This window comes from Glandiceps talaboti, chromosome 13 (genome assembly GCF_964340395.1).
Source record: "Glandiceps talaboti chromosome 13, keGlaTala1.1, whole genome shotgun sequence".
NCBI classification, from domain to species: domain Eukaryota; kingdom Metazoa; phylum Hemichordata; class Enteropneusta; family Spengelidae; genus Glandiceps; species Glandiceps talaboti.
In genome coordinates, this window is record NC_135561.1 from 20392790 (window position 1) to 20401739 (window position 8950).

General features: G+C 33.9%; 1 protein-coding gene across 1 annotated transcript in view; it reads right to left on the minus strand.

Annotated features, from left to right (window-relative positions):
- Window positions 1-4339: 4339 nt before the first annotated feature.
- LOC144445132 (zinc finger protein 704-like) overlaps window positions 4340-8950 on the minus strand; it is a 38407-nt gene continuing 33796 nt past the window's right edge. The window contains exon 7 of the mRNA XM_078134691.1: window positions 4340-8950. This exon is cut by the window's right edge and continues 1297 nt beyond it. The gene's annotated coding sequence lies outside the window, so the exon portion shown is untranslated.

An 8950-nucleotide genomic window follows, 5' to 3' on the forward strand; every position in this document is an offset into this window, starting at 1 on the left:
GGTTAACATTTCAAGTTGACTATGTCCTAATAAAAGTGACCTGCAGGGTCAGCTGATTGTTAGGAATATAACCTTGTTTGTTAGGCGTCAAACTCACTATAAATAGCAAACATATTGTTTTCCTATAAACACAGGTGAATAGTGCAGGTAGTTTGAATATCACCAACTAATTAATTAAAGCAGTATCAATATTTGTCAGACAAATTTCATAACTTTGGTGTACCAATGGTAGAAGTCATAAAGCTAGGCAGTTTGAGATAGGATCACACTCTCTAACAGTAATAAATATCTATTGTTGATCTGTTGTGGCTTGCTATATTATAGGTGTACGTACATAACATACATACATACATACATACATACATACACACACATACATACATACATACATACATACATACATACATACATACATACATACATACATACATACATACATACATACATACATACATACACACACACACACACATACATACATACATACATACACACATGCACGCACATACATACATACATACATACATACATACATACATACATGCATGCACGTATGCACACATACATGCATGCACGCATGCACTCATGCATGCATGCATGCATACATACATACATGCATACATGCATGCATACAGACACACACACACACACACACATGCACATACGTATGTACATACATACGTACGTACGTACATATTAATAATAATGATAATATTGTCGGTTTTTATATAGCAGTTTACCACTCTGTGCTCAAAGCGCTTTACAAATATTACCCCTGGCACAGATCTATAGTGGCACAATGGCCCTTTACTTCCTGAACTCCTTGGAGGAGTATACATTAGTGTAAGTGATCTGACTGAAACAAATGTTTAATTATATCAACAATACACAAATACCTGTAACTATTAGGTTGACCTCTTCTAGAAATATGATTTGATAAGTGTGTGTGTATTCCTCATCAAAACAAGTTTGTTGGCTAGATGCCAGGGTATCACTAAAAGACAATACTGTATCCTGTTGTTATTGCTGACACTGTCTAACTATAGATATTATTACCAGTATTATATTTCAGGCAAGTATTTGATCAAACTTTACTGGTATAAACACATAGCACTGACTTGGTTGATGTAACTTTATCATTTTAGAACCACAATTGAGACAGAAATATGTAAAAATATTTTATCTTCAATAAATATTATCAAGGCAAATAGATTAGGATAACTTCTACTTCTATACTTTGTAAATATCCAACAAAGATTATCATCCCATCACAAGAGGTTTTCCCATAAACCTTTGCAGGAAATCTATACAATTGGCTGAACACATGTCAAGTGCAGTATGGCTTCTTTACAAGATTTCAAAGTTGAGTAAATTACTGCAGTGTTATTTTATCACGCCAAGATTTCAAAGTTGAGTAAATTACTGCAGTGTCAGTTTCTCACCCCAAGATTTCAAAGTTGAATAAATTACTGCAGTGTTATTTTATCACCCCAAATCATATAATTTGATAGCAATAATCAATAGTTTTCCTTTAACTAGAAGAGAAACTCAGACACCAAGTATTATATTATATATATTTATTATTCAAAATTTCCTGAAATAATGGCAAAGTGTAATATATTTTTCATATTCCTGTCTTTGTCATATTGATAGTGTGCTTTGACAGATAATGTTTATCGTAAACGATATGTGTTATGTAGTGTAATACATTGTACTAAGTTATAGTAAAATAAAATGTAATGTTAAAGCTGCTCTGGCTGTAACTGGTGTATTATTTTTTTGATCAGAAAACCAACAATATATTCACTGGAAATTGTTAAAGTAGCAATAATTAGATGATTTTCACGTTGATTAGAGGTTGATTTTATCACCAGATAATATAGTAACAGTAATTGCATTGGGTTATTGATTTTTGGGTATGGACCCAAAAATCAATTTGAAGGGGATGTATTGTACCATACTTTGTGTTACAGCTACACAAATACATTTTACCCACAGGTGATTCAATACTGTTCAAGTTTTATAATATTCTAATTAAGTCATTCTATTTAACCAAATATTTCAGTTGTAGCCAGTTGAGCTTTAAGGTTCTTTTCTGAGATTGGTTTCAGTAAATATGATATTTAGAATTCATGTAGTATATAATACAATGACATCTTTATATTTGTAATTTCGTATTTTTGCATATTTTCTTGTCTTTTTTTCAGTTCCTTTGATTAAAAAAAAATGTGTAAATATCATTTTTATTTACTCCTAAATTAGCCACTAAATGAATCTAAATTTCTCAGGTAAGATATTTGAAATGAATGAATCTGTCATGTAACTTGTAAAAAGTTATTATTGAATATTAAATTATTTTGCATTCTATTATTAAATGTGTAAGAGTGGTCACCTTTGTTATTCAACAGATATTAATTCTGAATACCAAACAACGTGTTTGTTTGTTTGTTTGTTTGTTTGTTTGTTTGTAGCCGATGAACACATCACTTGTTAGCCCAGAGACGTGTAGCTATACATCATGTAAGACAATGTGGGCACAGTATGCCATATCAGATAGCCAGCTCTCATGGCTAAAAGCACTTTAAACGAACACAATGCAGTGTATTTTTTAGTAAATTCAACCGGAAAAATACAAGCCTGTTTATCATCATCATAAAGCTACAGGCATCTTTTATCGCAACAGTAAAACACATGCCACCAGGAGGCTTGACTTTTGAGAATCCCAACAGAAAAATAATGCACTGACATTTGAAGCGTGAGGTATGAAGCCAGCAAACAACACTACAGCAAGCAAATAGATTTTATGTATATCAACAAAACTATGCACTTCTCTACTTGAAATGCTCACAGTAAAAACAACAACATGTTGTGTTTACATATTTAAATACAGTGCAACCATATGTTGGCTTTGAATACATTTCAGCTAGAGCTTGGACAGCGCCCTCTATTGACTTGAACTAGAAATGACCCTGGCAAGCTGGACACATCAATAAATGATTGATTGTATTTGTTCATGGTAATGTCGGACAAAGCCAATAGAAATTTCCCTGAGTAAACAATGGATGATCTTGTTTTGCACCCTGAATAAATACAAGTGAAACTAGGAAAATTCATTAAGTATCGGCTGTCAACAACAAGGTATTTTTTTTATATCCAATATAGTCCCCAGACCAGTCATATTTCTTCTTTATGTTTTACATCATGAAATTGCTACTAACAACTGTAGCTTTTTTTTTGTCTGTGTATACAATGAATGGGTTGAATGTAAGTATATGATGCATTTATCCCCAAATGTTGACAAATTCTATTTCCTACTTAAGTTTGAACCAGAGAAGGTAGTCAGCTGACTTGGTTGGTACACAGTATGGGTTGTTATTTAGCATTTTGGACATGGACTGCACTCATAGAAGCTAACATAGAAGACACTTTTATTGATTTCCCATCCCCATTTCATATTAAACTGCAAGACTAGATCTTTTTCTGTAGGGCTTGTGTTTGTCTTTCATCTCAAATGTTTATGGTTTATTCATAGATTTGATATGTAATGCTTGGTAATATTTATAACTCATTATACATAATATGTCCCTGTGTATCTCACCTAAGAGGTTTCAATAATATTACCTTAAATTCCCACTTTTATGAGCACCTTATTTCCAGTGTTATCAGCAATATCATCTTAAATTTCCAGTTTTTCAGCAATGTCACCTTATTTCCACTGTTTTCAATAGTATTGCCCTGTTCCCACTGTTTTCAGTAATATCACCCTGTTCCCACTGTTTTCAATAGTATTGCCCTGTTCCCACTGTTTTCAGTAATATCGCCCTAAGTACACTGTATTACAAGCCCATCTACTGGTTTGATTTATAACTTCACCACACTCACTCACCACACAATGATAAAGTGTAGTCAACACTGTACAATCTCAGATCCAACCAATAGACTACCCTTTCCACTGTTCTTTTGTCCCAATTCAAAAGACAGTTCTCCTTACATACCAATCATATATTCACAGAACCAGGAATAGGAAACAATTATAAGAAATAAGTACGGAAGGTACGGAGATCTCATTCACTTAAATTGTTTTATTGTACCAGATGAACGCATCACTGCTTCAACTCTCTTATGGTGCAGTTTTTTTCTGTATGAACTCTGTTTAAACTTTATGATAAATTACTTGACGTGTTGACAAATGAAAGCAACAATACACTCTGTCTGGTACCTGGGACATGGATATCAGTCATGTCACCACCTTAGATCTCACACCCTCTCAACATATATATCCATCAATCACATACACTTCACAAATATATACACAACACACTTCACCAACTTATCACTTTTAGTTGTTTTTATTTCCCTTTTGAAACGTCTGTATACATAGTAGAACAGGCAAAAAACAGGCAGTATATATATATTATATACATAGAGAAATATACATGGAAAAATGCCTAGGCAAAGCAGCTGATTGGTAAATTTGAAATGTCTCTGCATAATGATTGGTTACTGTAAAATCACATGATTAACCACACCTGGTAGTTGAGCTCTGGCATTGCTTGGTTTGTTTGTTCTATGATAAATGCAAACTTAGTTGTGGAGACACGCAAACCTGCACAACCATTCTAAAATGATGTTGGCACTCTTCTCTCCCCTACTAGGTGTCAAATGGTCTGATCCAGTGTGTAACTATTGCTAGGACCAGATCATAAACATGAGAGAGTAAGGGGTGGTGGAAGGCATATGCAGTGCATTACGGAGGAAAAACAGCCAGCATTTTTATTTCAGTTGGTCATTAGAGGCCTTCACTCTGATGGGTCAACAGCAGTGTAACTATTTGATATATAAATAACTTTGGTAGATATAAGTTTGTACTTTTTGAACCATACACACATGTGATGCCAGGGTCACACAACTATTACTCCAAAATCTCACAACTGTATATCACAGTAATATCACAAAATAAACACAAATGGACAGAATACAGATCAAAAAGTACACCACTGTTTCCATAAAAATGCAGCCGTCCCCACCCTTTTAGTGTAGTGGTCCAATTAGTAGAAAACAATAGGACTGGACCACTGTAGACTTAGCAATGGGGTGAAATCCGAGTAAAGGCCTCCTGATTGAAGGTGTTGATAATGCTAGCTTTCACGATTTCAGTTGTTTTGCTTTTTTTGTCTATCGTGCACCTGTTTGCATCTCTAGAAACCCAACAACTATATGCGTTAACACTGCTTGGCAGTAAATGAGCAATGCACTCTAACTCCTGAGGATGATGTTGGTTAACCCAGCAACACTAAAACATTGCCAACTTTCAAAATACACCTCTTAAAACAACAGATGTATATTATGCCATTCCTCTACAATGATTGGTGCTTGGAAGTGACTTAACATTCAAATTACATTTCCTCTCAAGTGATTGGTCAAAATGTTTGCATATACCAGATAACAAGCAGTAAATGGTAGTTGAAAATGTGTCAACCTAGACAGTGTACACATCACAACAAGAATATCTGAAACCTTCAAAGTGAGACAGTTGTGTTTTCCATATTTTCGGGAGCAGTGTCCCATTCATGGTATTACTACATTTGAGTTTGTAGTTCTATGCCACCTTGCTAGCCAAAATGATGTTATTTACAGGCAGTATACAAAACTGTATTTGTAAAACTCAATGTGATTGGCAAACACACTGGAATACATCTAGTTGTCAACCTATTGGGAACTCAATTACAATGATGACTGACTACACCAGCCTGTTTTTGTAGAAAGCTGATTGGTGAAGCTGTAAATGGCATTAGCATTGTAATATGTTATGATATATACCAAAAATAACACCAATGGCGTTGTAGGCACAACTGTATAGATGTGCCATCAGCTTTTTAAAAATGTTTATATACACCATAATTGTACTGTTGCTATGGGCAATATCTACATTGCTGGGTCAATTATGTCAAGTTTATTGACTTGCTAAACCATCCATTTTGCTATTTTTGCAACATACATCACCGTTTCACTATTGCTATGGGTGTACTCTTGTTGCTAGGCATATTTGCATACATTTATTGAATCTTTATTCACTTGCCTGCCCACCCCTGTTGCTATCTTTGTAATATGCATCACCATCTGACTGTTGCTAAGGGCGTGGTCATGTTTGCTAGAGCAAGTTATGTCAAAATGTTTTGAACAATATTAACAGAATAACACCTTCAGAAACATCCCCACCAAATTCCACTCCCATTCACCATGTAGTTTTCAATGTATAAGTTTTTGACCAAAATTGAGATTTTTTAAATCTAATTTGCATATCACTGATGGCTTCTACTAGACATCCCCAGATGCATCCCCATTAAATTTCAGCCCAATCTACTGAGTAGTTTTAGAATGAAAGATTTTGGCCAAAAAACCCCACATTTTTTAGACCTATCACTGTTGGTATTATCACATCATGAACAGTTATTAACATATAAACCCCTAAGAACATTCCCACCAAATTTCAGACCAATCTGCCCCCAGTAGTTTTGGAATTTAAGTATTTTGACCAAAATAACATTTTTAACACAAATCACATGTGATGCGATCATTTTGCTTTGAACAATTTCCCAGCTGAACACCAAAATTAATGTCCCCACCAAATATCATGGCAATCGGTCTGGTGGGTTTTATTTTAAGCTCTTTACACATACACACACACAGACAGACATTTCACCACACCTATAACACACTACTGAACCTCAGTTCAGTTGTGCTAAAAAGATCTCCCAAAATTGCCAAAGTTGAGGAATCCAGAGTGTTGCCAATATATTGACACAACTGACTCACTTTATAACTTTTATATCCAATATTAATATCAAGTTATGATATCTTTAACCAATAAGTTTCAACTCTCTCTACTTACAAAAATGACATAGGGTTCATACACTTTTTAAGTCATTTAATACACTCCTGGGATTTTTTAAGTAATTTTCCAGACTATTTGCTGGACAAGTACTGTCACTTTGCCAGGCGTTAGTAATTCATTTCACGAACAGCTTACTTTTTATTTCTTTATAGTCGTACAAAGACTTTATTCATCTGGTAATAAGAATTTTCAACATTTTTTATTTCAAGAAATTTCAAAAAATATCAAAATTGATATCAAATTCAAAATCTGTGACTCACAACTTAGGTCTTTCCAGAAGTAGATTTTCAATGTTTATTCTGGCATTTTCCAGGAATAAACTGAAATTCCAGGATTTTCCAAGAGTAAAACTGATATTCCGGTACTTCCAAGGAATAACCAGATACTCTAGGGTTCCAAGGAGTAAACTGATGTTCTGAAACTTCCAAGGAATAAACTGAAATTGCATGACTTCCCAGGATATTTGAGGAGTGTATGAACCCTGCATGCATACCATTACTTTTGACTCAACCAAAACACCACATTTATCAGATTGGAATAAAGAGTTTCACATATCTAGTAATAATGACAGAAAACTCTGATGACACCAAATAACAATTTTTTTGTACCAAATGTTACCCGGTTTTCTTTCTGATCAAATACTGTAAGAGCGATAACTGACAATGTTCAAGTTTTGGACAAGATAGAATCGTACAATTAATGCTGATCAAATGTCAAACTCCAAATTTTGTGATCAAACACCTGACTATGTGGATGGATGACTTTAGTCAATGCAGAAGGCCATAGTGGTTTTCAACATCTGAAAATGTTCTCCCTAAACAGTAGTTACATACACAATATTAAAAAACTGGTTACTGAGAGAGAGAAAGAGAGACACCGACATCTCTATACATATATGATATTTAGTGTGTGGAATATTGAAAATCTTGTCACTTTTTGTAGCTCTATTTTTGTGAATTTTAATATCTGATCACATGATACCTACTTGCTATCTGATTGGTTGGTTTTATGTACATGTACTCTTTGATTGGTTTGATTGAAATACATGTGCTCACTGATTGGTTTAAGCTGAACCAATCAACAACAAGAACAAATACTGTGTGACCTCAACTATGCCAAGCTTTAATGCTATTGGACAAGGAATAACTGTTGGCATGGTAACAGCTCAGTTGAACTTAGGTGGGTTTAAAGAAGAAGACATATATTTTGATCTGATCTAAAATAACAATTTGTAAATGGACTATGTTTATTCCATGTGACCACTTAAAATCATGACAATATTTGTGAAATGTCACCAGTTTTTCAAAATATTTTTTTGGTCACCACTCACTATATTGGGTGACCTTTTAAACTCAACTGGAAAATATGAAATTTGACATACGGAGGGATATTCCCTGGAAAATCAAATAATGAAATCAGTAACACGCTGTGTTGCACTAACTTTGAAGGTCGTCTCCTCCAATTTTAAAGTGACAATGCACAATAAAAATAACATGACAGTACAGTTTTAGGCTTTTTTGTGTTTTTTCATTTTGTTTTGTTTTTGAAGTACACTGTAATAATATTTTGAACGTTTTTTGAAAACTATTCAAGTAAAATATTTAAACTTGAAAAATAACCTCTCCTGACCCCAATCTTTGGTGTACAATGTTGTGGAACTTTTCAAGCTCGCCAATCTTTTTTTTTATTATCTGAAATAATCTTTTTCAAGAAAAATGACCTTCCTTAACCTCTCATGAAAATACTTCATTCTAAAAAAAAATTATGTTTCTGAAGTGAAACAAAATTCCTGTCACCAGTCTGAAAAATATTTGATGCAAGTGTCAAAACAGCTGTCTGTCTAAATAGAAAAAAAACAATGTCTGAAAATTGACTCTCATATGGAAGAAATAAGTGATTTCAGAACTTATTGGCTGGAAGAAAAGAATAATTTGTAACCATGGTAACACCATGAGGTATAAAGAGTGTGAAATCTCCCCTCCCCAAATGTAGTACTATATAAAGCAATATCTATCAACTGAGGAGAGAAGTGACTATAAATGAAATTGATGGAAC